At 42.7% G+C, this 13494-nt stretch overlaps 1 long non-coding RNA gene across 5 annotated transcripts in view; it reads left to right on the top strand.

Annotated features, from left to right (window-relative positions):
* Positions 1-13494, top strand: part of LOC138303975 (uncharacterized) — a 140975-nt gene that overhangs the window by 86196 nt on the left and 41285 nt on the right. For 2 of the 5 annotated variants that reach the window (XR_011205477.1, XR_011205476.1), the window contains one exon: positions 2310-2432. This is a non-coding gene — a long non-coding RNA (uncharacterized lncRNA). Of the gene's footprint in view, positions 1-2306; positions 2433-13494 lie in introns of all 5 variants that reach the window. The other 3 variants (XR_011205475.1, XR_011205474.1, XR_011205478.1) reach the window with 2 other exon arrangements.

Raw genomic sequence — 13494 nt, 5'->3', positions numbered from 1 at the left:
GCTGTGGAAGAAGTTGGATAGGTTGTCTCAGAGTTGCTGGGAGGCAGCAATGTTGGTGACAGTGGCTGAGTGTGAAGTGAAATCCTTGACAATCGAGAAAATCTCCTTGCAGCTGTTTGAGCTCCCTTCAGTGCAGTCGACAAGTGCTCTTTTCTTGGTGTCTCCTATTTACTGGTAATAGCGTTTGAGTGCAGCCTTGCAGGTGGTTTGATTGGTGGTGTTGTGCCTAGCTTTCATACTGTGTGAGCAAGGCTAATACTCAATTCACTATTTCTCAGTATGTATTCATATTCTATGGTTGAACACATGGTTTTTGTTGTGTATGCAGTTCTGTTTGATGGCAGAAAAGTGTTGAAACTTTTCAAACACACACCCCAGTTAGTGGTCTGTGTTTAATCCATTGCTATTTTGATCACCACGTCAACCAAGTTTGGACCCAGCCATATGCAAATCAGTCTTGACCCTGCTCCCCATGAGAACAGTCCAACCCAAACTACCAAGCCAGGTCCTACCTGGAACGGAAACTAGCATCCTGTTACCGGTTTCGGAGTATCACCATTCCTCAGCCAAGCTAGTTTGAAACCAGTGGTGCAGAGAGCAAGGGGCCCATATCTGGTCATACCCTAGCCTGGGTGACTACAGGGGGAGAGGAGACTAGTGAGGTGGCGACAACGGAGTACCAGGGATGCCATCAGCGGCATCTGAGATACAGGGCTACATCACAAGTGATTCTGACTATAGGGAGTTTACAAAGAAATGGAAAAGGGTGGGAAGGGGACAGTAAAGGAAATTTTGTGGAATGATGGGTTATGTAAGCAGGACAAGGACAGTGAGGGGAGATCAAAACAGAGCATCAATCAAGGCAGGAACAATGACTGAGAATTAGAAGATGGTATCGTAACACAGGAAGAAGGGGGTTAAGGTGATGCTTGAAAGAGTAAGGTGCTTGAGAAGGGTAAGGAAGCAGAGAGGAAGTACACACCAGCACAGAGTAATGAGAAAGGAAGAGAGGAGGGATATGAAGAGCATTGAAGCTAGAATGGAGGTATGGTTCATAAGAACAGTAAGAATGGAACCTCGACTGATAACATGATCTTGGAACACCAGACAAGAAAGAAAGCTTGGGCACTAAAGAGGAAGGTTGAGAGGAAGAGGATGTCAGAGTAGTGCATCAGAGAGATGATGGAGCTGTAGGCAATGGGCACAAATGCAGAACAGCCCTCAATACGAAATTGAAAGAAATAAAGACCAGGGAAGGTAGAAGGCAGTTACAGTTTGAGCAGCGCAATGGGATATTGGAGAAAATGGAAGAGGCAACAAGAAAGAGGTAATAATAGAGAAGGTGAGGCAGCCGTTGGAAGGTTTGCTGGAGGATGCAAGGAAGTAAGAGGATGGGAATCAAGGACAGTAAAAGAGTGAAAAAAAGAGGCTAATTAAGTCAGGCCATTTGCAAAAGAAACTATTGTGAGAATTTAATTTGCCACACAAGCAGTCATGAAAACGACCATGGTTAGAACATAATGAGAATGATGTGAACAAGCTAAACATGTTTCACAGAAGATGGGTGAGGAATTACTCGGGCTTTAGTAAATCTCAATGTTTTCACTATTAACTGTGGGTGGGAGTGGAAGAAAAGCAACTCACTGGTTGGAAATACTTTGGTGAACTCCAACTCAAAACCACCCAGAGGACCTCCTTGAACTGTAGATCAGTCCTTGCCATTGAAACAATTGACGTTTTTCTTTGTCAGCTTATCTTCACCACCAAATTGTTTGAGAACTCTGAGAAGGCTCAATTCACGTGGTTTGGACATTGTCATGCTGTCATAGTGGGCCTTAAGCAAGGTGACCATTTGACACACCTGTCTATGGGTGAGGCAGGAGTTATCAGTGTGGGATCAATTTCTAAATTATTTAAAAGGGTGTTGCTGTTGTGAAGAGGCTAAATGATGAGTAATATTGAGATGGAGGTATGTAGAGGCACTGAGAGCATCTGCGTTGTTAAAATTTGTACAGGAAGTATAGCTCAATGAAACATACTGAGTGGACCTGGGAGGCGTGCTAGATGTTACTGAACCTTGTTGCACACTCAATGTGAGAATGTGGGCTCATATTCTGAAAAATCAGGCCATAATTTTGTGGTGTGAAATTTGGTGTATTGTAAATGTGCTGAACAATCCACATATCATGTTCAACACATTTTGAGGTTGTAAAGGGCAATACTTTTCACTTATCTTAATTGAACATTAACTTTACTACTAGGATGGCTGCAGGGATTAAATCAGTGTTTCTTGCTTTTGCTTTCAGAAGAAATCTTAGCGATGTCATCAGAAGATAAAGAAGAAATGGCAATTGTTTGCAATTCCTGTTGAATTTCGAGTGCCTTGATTGAAGAGTTTGACTCCCAGACCCCTTCAAGGCAACAATTTGTAGGTATGAGCTTGTATTAGAAAGATATAGAGCTTTGTACAAAGAGCTATGGTGGCCGGGCTAGCTTTTGGAGGAGGTGGTTGCTGCCTTCACTAAGTGAACACTTAAGGAAGGAAAATCCAGCTGCATGGAGGCTGCTCAAAGATACTAGTGAGCTGGAGGAGAATCAGTTAGGTGGCCCCTCATAGAAGAGAGGGGGATTCTAGCCCTGTCTTGGAATGCATGATGAGAAAGCAGCCAGAAGTAAGCTCTTCCAAGGAAAATTTGGAGGTGCGAGGCAAGAGAACACTTGAATGTCTTGAACATAATGATGGGTACTCAGCGATTCGTTCAGGAGCATAATAAATGCTGCGTTTTCAAGGGGTTGAGGGATATGAAACAAGGGGTTCAATACACATTCTTTTTGGATCATCACAGCTTCCAAAGCAGCTGACCCAAAAATCTGGTAGCTGTAGAGACATCTGTCTTTAGCTAGTAGTTACAACAATTTTAGGGAGAGCAGCATGTGATGGGTTGAGAAACAAGTGCAGCAAGTTAATTATAAGTGATGAGCCAGCATGAGAGCAAGGCAAGTTAAGGTGGGTTAAAGGGGAAGTTCTCCACCTTTCGTGCAACACCGCCCCATTTTGGATCCTATGTGAATGCTTTCGAGCCGTGCAATTTTGGCTCGACAGCTTTTTTAGGGCTGATTTACTTCATAATCACTTTCTAATCATAATGCCAGTATTATAATAATAATAACAGCAGCAACAACAACAAAAACAACAACAATAACAGCTTGGCTATTCTTGAGTCTTAAGTCATGGTGGAGAAACAGCACAACTTGTAGCGGTGTGTGGTGCTCAGTATTTAACATCTGTTGGCAAGGCAAAGGGCTGGATAGTGTAATTTGACATATCAAGGATAAAGAAAAGGGTTGTGCTGGAAGATTGAAGGGACTTTGGTGGAAAGGAAAATAGATCAAAAGTGCTGAAGAAAGATTGCCATGCTTAAGGTTGTCCCCAGCAGCGCAGCAGTTCCTCCTTATAACTTCTAGGGCCTGCCAGAATATGTTAGATGGAAAAAACACAAATAGACTTAAGGAAGCCTTAGTGGGGATGCTGAGAATGTAAAAATATCAGAGAGTTGAGGGTTTGGACAGAACTGCAAAGGATACAACGAGTCTCATGACTCATACAATGGTGAAGAAACAGAAGATAGGAATGTTGTCAATAGGATCTGTTCTTGGGTATCAGAATAAAGCAAATATTGATAAAGCCAGTCAGTCTCACCTCTATAATGCCATTGCCAATCCATTGGCTTTGCCAATGTCTGTTTTAAAAATTGTGTAAACAAGTAAAAGAAAAGTCATTTCAGAATACTCAAGGAAAAGCCAACACATATCTTAAATTCTTTCAAAACTGAACACTAAATTTAGTATGTTCAATCTTTATAAATGGCAAAGTACATTTTTCAAATACATTTCATAAAGCAAACTATTAACAAAATGTAAAAAGAGTAAGGAAATATGATTGAAACAAATGCTCCAACCATTCATGTGCTCCAGTCAGTGCAGGAGGCCAGAATGCTGATAGATAGGCCTCAAAGAGAAAAGCTTCACACATTCAGTTCACCCTCTTCTCACATGCTAGCTCTTGGAGTCCCCTACTGCAGCGCCATGAAAGCCTATGTGTCCAGACCTGTATTTCATGCAATATATGGAATGCTGGAGATAAATAGAAGCAACTGTTAAAGTCACCTCTCTGGTCATACTCCAGCAAACATATACTGTGTGTACTAGTCAGGGAACCAAAGAATAAAGAACTCCTCACCTATACCCAGCTATATAAGATCAATGTAGCCACGTCCAAGGACAGGATATGCCAATCTATGCCCTCATTTGAAGATATTAAGAAGATTAGAAGGCTCTGCAGGTATTGGAAGAAATATCCCTACGGAAATTAGATTATTGCTTTCTTTCTCGATATCACTAGAAAAGGTGGTCCTCAAAATGACTGCATCATGTATCATCTTTTTGGTCAACTTCCTTCATTAGGGCACTTTTAGCAGCTTCTGGTAAATCATTCTAAGCCTTCCACTTACGGCATAGGGTATTAGAAGACAATAACGATCATCAAGCTGTTTATGGTATGTGTTTCATTTTTCACACTCCGTTCACACATGTTTTGCTTCCTGTTAGGGAGCCAGTAAAGATAGGTAGGGGAAGATATAAGGAAAAAAGAGACATGTGAGACCCATCAGAAGGAAACTGTTAGAAATGTGGTCTTTGTTTGTCAGTCAGGTTACCCCGGTCTAAGCAAGGACCCTCACTTTAGTCAGGGTAAGTCTCACACAGTCCAAATTATCCTGTGCCCACTCTCTGGTAGCTTGTCACTGAACAGTCAGGCTTAACTTAGAACGCAATGTGTAAAGTATTTCTGCAATAAATCATGCAATAACACAGTATAGCACCACAAAAATACACCACCCAGTGTTTAGAAAAATATATTATATTTATCTGATAAGATGCAGGTCAAAACGATTAAGATGCAATAAGTATATGTTGAAATATCACTGTAAAAATGATATAAAGTTTCTTTAGTCTCTTAAAAAGCAACAAGTGTCTCTTGCAACCACAAAGTACCTGGTTTGCATTCAAATTCTCCACAAGGGACCGCAGAGGAGGGGATGCGTGGAAAACGGGGAGGTGTGCGTCGATTTCTCAGGCCGCACACAGACAATGCGTTGTTTATTTTCCACGCAGGGAAGACCTTGCGTCGATTTCTGGCGCGGACTTGGATCCTCTTTGGGTTGCGGGGTTTTCGGACGCCCCTGGGACAATGCATTGAAATCCGGCGCTTGCAGGACGAAGTCACAGGGGCTGCGTCGATCCGTTGGGCGATGCGTGGAATTTCTGCTGCACAGCAGATGCTGCATTGATTCCTCTCAGGAAGTCAGGCTGCGTCGTTCCGGCTCGGCTTTGCGTGAATCCAGTGGGCCGTGTGTCAAATTTCCAGTTGCTATGCTGACGCTGCGTTGATCTTCTCCTCGCGAAGTCTGGCTGCGTCATTCTGGTTCGGCATGCAGTGAATATTTCACGCAGTGCAGCTTTGTGCATTGTTTCTTGCAGGTTGTGCGTCGATTTTCGCCGCACAAGGTGTTCTTTTGCAGGAATTAAGTCTTTTTGGTCCTGAGACTTCAGGGAACAGGAAGCAAGCTCTATCCAAGCCCTTGGAGAGCACTTCTCAGCACAGCCAGAGAGCAGCAAGGCAGCAGGGCAACAGCAAGGCAGCAGTCCTTCTCAGAAAAGCAGTCCAGGTGAGTCCTTTGGGCAGCCAGGCAGTTGTTCTTGACAGGTTGCAGGTTTTGGTACAGGGATTCTTCTCCAGTGGTACCTTGTCCAGAAGTGTCTTAGTTGGTAGGGTCAGAGACCCTGCTTAAATACCCAAATGCACCTTTGAAGTGGGGGGGACTTCAAAGAGTAGCTTAGAAGTGCACAAGGTCCCCTTTCAGTTCTATCCTGTCTGCCAGGGTCCCAGTTTGGGTTGTGGCAGTCCTTTGTGTGAGGGCAGGCTACTGTTCTTTGACATGTAAGTGTCAGGCTCTCCACCCCCCTAGCCCAGGAAGACCCATTCAGTATGCAGATGTATGCAGCTGTGACTGAGCATCCTGTTTGTCTGAGTGAATGCACAAGGGGGCTGTCAACTAACCCAGCCAGGTGTGGATTGTAAAGCACAGAAGGATTTAAGTGCAGAGAAATGCTCACTTTCCAAAAGTGGCATTTCTTAAACAGTAATATTAAATCCAACTTCACCAGTCAGCAGGAGTTTGTATTACCATTCTGGCCATACTAAATATGACCTTGTTACTCCTTTCAGATCAGGAGCTACCACTCAAACATTCTATGAGGGTAGCCTTAATGTTAGCCTATGAAAGGAGCAGGCCTCATAGCAGTGTAAAAACGAATTTAGGAGTTTTACACTACCAGGACATGTAAACTACTCAGGTATATGTCCTGCCTTTTACCTACATAGCACCCTGCCCTAGGAGTTACCTAGGGCCTACGTTAGGGGTGACATATGTAGAAAAAGGGGAGTTTAAGTCTTGGCAAGTACTTTTAAATGTTAATTCGGAGTGGAAATAAAATTGCACACACAGGCCTTGCAATTGCAGGCCTGAGGCATGTTTGGAGGGCTACTGAGGTGGGTGACATAATCAGTGCCGCAGGCCCACAAGTAGCATTTAATCTATAGGCCCTAGGCACCTGTAGTTCACTTTACCGGGGACTTACAAGTAGATTAAATATGCCAATTTGGTATAAACCAATGTCACCATGTTTTAAGGGAGAGAGCATATGCACTTTAGCACTGGTTAGCAGTGGTAAAGTGCACAGGGTCCTAAACCAGCAAAAATTAGGTCAGAAAAAGTGGAGGAGGAAGGCAAAATGTTTGGGAGTGACCCTGCAGAAAGGCCATTTCCAACAGAAACATACTGGAGAAAGATGTTGGTTGAGAAAGAGAGGTAAAGAAAGTTTGAGAGTGCGGTAACGAGGTATTGTGAAATCGAGGTAAGTATAAAGAAATGTAGAGAGAAGGAGAAGGAGCTGAGGATTATTATAAAGTATTTATGGGAAAAATAAAGGAGAGTTTGTGGGGTGAGGCAGAGAGAGGTAGGGAGTAGTGAGGCAGAAAGAGGGACAGCATAAAAAGTGAGCTATGGAAAGACTGGTTACATAAGTAATGCAGTAAGGATAAGAGCAAGGAAGGTCAAGAGAGACGGGTGAAGAGTAGATAGACAGTTGAGGTGTACAGAGACAAGAGGGGAAGTAGACAGGGATGAGGTAGATAAAGAGCGCTGAGGTTGGTAAAGGTGTAGAACAGTGAGCTATGGAGAAGTATAGAGGAGGTGAGGCTGAGGAATGTATGAAGAAAGAAACACAGATTGTGTGGGCACATAGAGAAGGAAGAGAAAAGGAAATATAGAGAAGGATATGATACAGGTATTGGCAGAGACAGAGAAGTTGCAAGAAAGGAATAAGGTAATGAGAGAAAGATGAGGTAGGTAGAACAGAAAAAGAAAGATGAGTGGTGAAGAGTTGGGGTAGTGAATGAATGGTAAGGTAAACTGAGAGCTTAGGCAGTGAGAGAGAGGTGAGGTTAAGAGAGATCAGGCAAATAGAGGCATGAGGTCAAGAGAGACATGAGACAGAGAATCGTGCAGTAGAGAAAGAGACATAGGAAGATGTATAGAGAGATAAACAGAGACAGGTTTGGTAAGATGAGGTTGAGAGAAAGGCAAAGACGATGGGGACGGATGCAGTGGGTGAGATGGAAACAGGCAGTTGGGTGCACAGAGGCTTAAATAGGGAGTGGTGAGAAATAAGTAGAGGTATGCATAGAGAGTGATAGAGAGTGGAGATCTTGATAGAGAGAGGGGTGGGTAGAGGGAGGCACTGAAAGAGATGTATAGTAAAGGTGACGTAGAGAGAGGAGAGACAGATGAAGTAGATATTTGTCAGGATGTAGAGATAGGTAGAAAGACATGTAAAAACAGGGGGGAGGTGCAATAGGTGAGGAAAAATAGGCAGAGAGATAAGAGTCAATTATAGATGAGGCAATTAAAGAGAGTTAAAGGGTAGAGGAAGACGTTGACAGCACTAGTAACAAAGAGAGGAAGATGCAAGGAGTGAAGTTTAGACAAGGGTGGGAATTTAATGATTGGTGAGGTAGAAGGAGAGAAATGGTACATTAAGCAGAAAGGTAGAGAGGGAGGTAGAGAGAAGGAGGTAAGTGTAGCTTAGAGGGAGGCAGACAGAGGGATTAAATAGGCTGAGCGAGAGAGAAGGATGACAGTGCAAGAGATAGGTTGGCCACAAAAGTGAGGCAGATATAAAGATAAAGAGAAGTTATGAGAAAGACAGATGCAGTAGCTGAGGTGGAAGAGAGGTGGAAAGAGGTTAAGATAGAGAAGAAAAAGAAGAGAGAGAGAGAGACTGTCTTCTGACTGTCCTGTTTCATTTATAAGGAGGACCCTAGAAATGCGATGGCCATCAGTAATTGTCCGCTTTGCCAGTGCCTTAAAACAATGCTGCATAAATCTGTCTAATTGCCAGATGTTAAGTTAGCTGCGGTCACCTTTGAATGTAAGAATACGGCCTGAAATATGCTGCCACATAGAGTTGGTAGCTAGTCACTATTTAGCATTCTCTGGGCAGGATGGGACAAATCTGTGCTGTGAGCTGCAGGCTCAGTAAACAAAGGTCCCAGGAGGCGTAGAAAACCCTGCCATATTATTGTCTATTTAGTTTGATACATGGCCTCTCCTAAAGCATCCATTTAAGGACATCCTCACTTCTTGTACATCAGCCATTTTAGTCCGTCCTGCCCCCTCCCCTGCCTCATCACTCATTTTAAGGCATCAACTCTCCAGTACAGCATCTAGTTTGAAGCACGACCAATCATAAGACATTCGTTTTAAGCCACCCTAACTTCTTTAGCATTCATTTTAGGACAACAGCCCAGCAGTACACCATCTAGATTAGAACATCGCAACCCCTCCAGCATTATTTTAAAACATCCTCAATTCTCCTACATCAACCTTTTTAGTGCAATATGGTTCGTCCTCGTCAGTCCTCAGTGGAGGGTCGAGGAAGATCACTGCTCTTGCAGAAGACATTTTAGGACATCACCATTTGTCTACATCAGACAACCCTAGTGAACAAATGAGAGGAAGTGAGGAGGATTGAAGAGCATGAGATAGGGATTGTGAGGAGAAGTAATGATGTCGTTAAAGAGTTTCTGCGCCCTGAATTGTTGCATGCAGCGTGTGTGTTTGCATGCACATTGCTTCTGCGCCTTTGAGTAGCAGTAAGGAAACATTCTTGCAATATCCCCGCCCTCCAACTAAGACGGTTTAAATTCGATATCAATCTTCACCTCAGAGGAAAAAAAACAGTTCCTCTTATTTACAAAAGAGGCAACAGTTGTCTTTTCGAAGCATCACATTGTTGCACGTGTGAATTATTTCACTAAGAAAACAAGTGAACATCTGTAACCTATTTTTTACTGGCACCGCTTTCACCACGAGACAACTGGCGCGCGACCAACACTGAAAGCTTCACCTTGGGGTTTTTAACATGCGCAGCAATTTGCTGTTGCGGTATTTTCTGCTTCAAGAGAAACCCACTCCATCACTCAGGGCCTCGTAACACAATTTTTATGTTCTCACCGCAGAATAAAGCCTATTCAGCTAACGCGTTCTCTCACTATAATACAAGATCTTATGTCCCCTTTGGGCTAGATGTGCGAGTACACAAATGAAGGGCTGCTTCTTCGCCCCTGCCTCTTTTTAATTTCGTACTTAACCAAAGTTTCTAGGGGAACCACCATGAAATGCAGTAGTTATGCATTGATAAGCAATCTACAACTACAAGTGAAGGATTTATGTACAGAGAAATAAACACTAAACTTAACCATGCCTACAGGTGTGATGACCTGAAATCAAATCCAAACAACAGCACTGGTTATGAAAAAACATCATTCACACACATCATAGTGCGCCAGACAGCGCATCTGACGCACACCAGCGCAGCACTAAGACGCCACATTGCCTACAACACCAGACCTAGACTATCTCTAATTATCAAGCATAGGGCATGTTACCATAAACAACTGCTAAAGGCCTTCCAGCAAACCTCTCTGGTACCAAAGCTACACATCAACCGCTCATTGAACAAGACACAACCATCCAATAGGAGACTAAGCAAAATACACTACCTACAACAGATCATCACAGGACATGGTCAGTGATGCAAACCCTGGAATAGCAGGCTGAAGCACCACCCAGACACTGGACAGTGCTTAGAGGACATTTATGTCTGACTGCGCTATACAATTGCCAGCATAACGTAACAGAATAGATGTATCGGCCCCATCTTGGGAACTTTCCTTTCTTCAATATCCCCCTTAACTGAAGAATGTATTCCTCCATCTCTAACCAACTCCTCTGCTTAAGCCTGCCTCGGTTGTGATCTTCTTTTTCTTCCTTCGTTTCTTCTTCTTTTTCTTCTTCTTGCTTCTTTTTCCTTCTCTTTTATTCTTCTTCTATACATTCTCTAGGAGTCTTTTGGCACTATAGACAACCAGTTGTAACCTTGCACGGGGACCTGTGCAAGTTGTTTTGCACATTTTCTACTGTAGAGTCAAGTCTTTAGTCTTTTAGTCTGGAAATTAAGAAGGGATCTCCAGGTGGATCACATCCCAGAGTTTGGCTGCTGCTACTCTAAAAACAATTCCACTCTGTTTCTGTGATTCAAATCTTCTGACAGCGTTTGGCTGGAAATAGTGACTCCAAAATATGGACGAGTCATGCGGGACAGAATATCAAAAGGTAAGTTTCTATACATTTTCGATACTGGACTCCACATATATGTATGTGAGTATATATATATATATCTCCTACAAAATGTGACATGGATCGTGGACGATTCATTTAACACTTTCTGGGACATTTATAGCGGGGCTGGCACCCTCGACTCGCACCAAGCCTGTTGGTGGAAGTAGCCAGGTTACGCCGAACTAGGACATCATATATATATATATATATATATATATATATATATATATATATATATATATATATATATATATATTCAATGACCGTAAATGTGAGTTTAAGAATAGTAAACCCTCACCTCCCTCTGTGCTCTTACCTGTTCAATATTCTGTCCCTCAATTTTATAGTCACGTCGACATTTTGGTTTCCATATTCCCTACTAGAATCTTCTGATAGTTGACATCATAGCAGATGGTGAGCAAAGAGGGCTTCTCTGTACATTATTAACAAATTACTGTTGGTGAAAAATAGGCCACTGCCTTCATAGACTTGGTATAATATTCACACTGTCTTGAACTGTGCTCCTTTCCCCAAGGGTGGCAGCGTTTTTTGCAAGTTCTCTGAAACGTGGTCAATTATGTCCACTCTTTTTAATGAATTATGTCAGCCAAAATTGTAGAAGGCCTACGAAAACTGCATTTCCACAGTTCAACCCAAACTGGATAAAGGCATTTATTGTGAGGAATTTACATATGAATTAAAAAAAAGGGAAATTCAGTGCAGAGTTCTCAGGTAAAAGAAGCATGCCTTGGCATCTCTGAACACATGAATATTCAGAGAAAGATCTGGATCTAATGCAACCCAAAAGTTTGAACATCAGGAGGTAAATTGGTGACTGGTTCCCTGGAAGTTGGCCATAAAATTTGCTCCAGGCATTCTGACTGTTTTACCACCAAGATGTCAGTCTTTGTCAAATCGGATTTAATTATAAAAAGGTGGTATACATCCTGTTTGGATTTCCTGTGGAACTTCGGTAATAGTCCTGGATCATTTTTCGTTTACTGTGTTGAAATACTGAAATAATTGGACAAATGCCTGCATGTGAATATGGAATAATGTTATATTTTTGTAGAAGGCAGGCATATAAATTGAATAATACAGATAGTAATGAGAATCCCTGCAGGGCTCCCATTATAAATGCACGGAAACAAGATTGAAAGTTTCTTACCTGAGGTATTGTTCACAGGAGAGTGGTAACCTTCAATGGAGGTCATAAATCTCCTGCAGTCACTTGTCTCACATCTCACCTCCTCTTGTCCCTTTTTTTACTTGTTGAGTCCAACCTTTCTGATCAACTTTTCCCTTCAAAATCCATCTTCTAATATTCTGTCCTTTTGTATTCATCCGTCTGCAACTTTTCTGCTTCACTTCCTCTTTTTCCCAAAACCTCATCCATATCCTTTAAATTCCCTGTTTGTTTTTTTATGATTGTATCAATTTATTGGTCTGGTGTTGACAAGTCCTTTTGATTGTACTAAAATTATATGCATGATATTCTTATGAGGCCTTTAGTCAATCCTCTTGATACATTGGTTTATTATTATGTTGTTCACATTTTTCCTCTGCCCACTTGATCCTAAATCTTGGGGCAAGGGGCCAACCCATTTCAGCCATTAGCTAAACTTCACCATGAGTGATGGCACTCTGCCTTTTTATGAGGAGCACATCCACACATAAAGTAGTTCACTTAAATGCCAGATTCTGTTTTTACAGTGTGTTGTTTAACCCAAATGATTTTTGCATTGCATTTCTCCAATGTTTTTCAGATTGGTGTGGCCCAGAAGTTTCACCAGGTATAAAGTTCTACAAAAACCATAATATAAAAACAAAACACTGACAAAGCTGGCAGGCAACACCTATTGGCGTTGCCAATCCTTGTTCTTTACTTGTTTGTACATGCTGGTTCTGCGAGAGTGGATGTGAAATAAATAAAGCTATAACTCTAATACTACATGAAGGTGGATTGGATAAAATCCTTGGACCAGGAACTGGTGTTGTATACAGTTGCTGTTGCAAGCTGAAGCTGCAAGATGAGGCGATCAGAAAGCTGGGCTGGGGATTCTTTGTTTTGCACTAGAATGTTGCTGGTTAGTTCAGTAATCATCAGCCTCACTTCCCTGGGGCCAGCATGTGCTAAAGAAAGAAGGGGTACCATGTGGCCCCCTCCTTGAGCCATTTATGGCTCTTGGGACTGCCAGTCCCCAGAGCCAGAACCTGCTATCTCCCAAGGTGCCCACCCTTAGGAGATAACTATTTGCTTTTGCTTGGTGGGAGCTGTGACAGCTCCCGCCAAGCAAAAGCAAACACTCTGCTTCGCTTCCAGCATGTGGGAGCTGTCAAAGAGCTCCTGCTTGCTGGAAACTGAGTTTTCATCTCTTCCCCTGAACGCTGTCATACGAGCAGGGAAAGAGATGAAAGTATTGCTCCTGCACTCTTGGAGCTGCATTTTCAGCAGCTCCCTGTGTGTGGGAGCAATGCCGGCTCCCGTAGGAGGCAGGGAACCGGCTGGGACCGAGCGTGGGGTTGGGTGGTCATAGGGGATTGACTACTGTGGACAACCCCTGCCGTGCACAGTCAAAGACTGTGTGCGTCAGTGGTTGGATTAGTGTAAAGTAATTAAAATGACTGTACATTCAAAACCATAGAAATTCACTGAAAAAACAAAGGTTACAGGGATGCTATAGTTAGGAAA

The sequence above is a fragment of the Pleurodeles waltl genome, chromosome 7 (genome assembly GCF_031143425.1).
Source record: "Pleurodeles waltl isolate 20211129_DDA chromosome 7, aPleWal1.hap1.20221129, whole genome shotgun sequence".
In the NCBI taxonomy this organism is placed as follows: Eukaryota; Metazoa; Chordata; class Amphibia; order Caudata; family Salamandridae; genus Pleurodeles; species Pleurodeles waltl.
The sequence above is the reverse complement of the archived record's forward strand: the minus strand, read 5'-3'. Positions and strand labels throughout refer to the sequence as shown.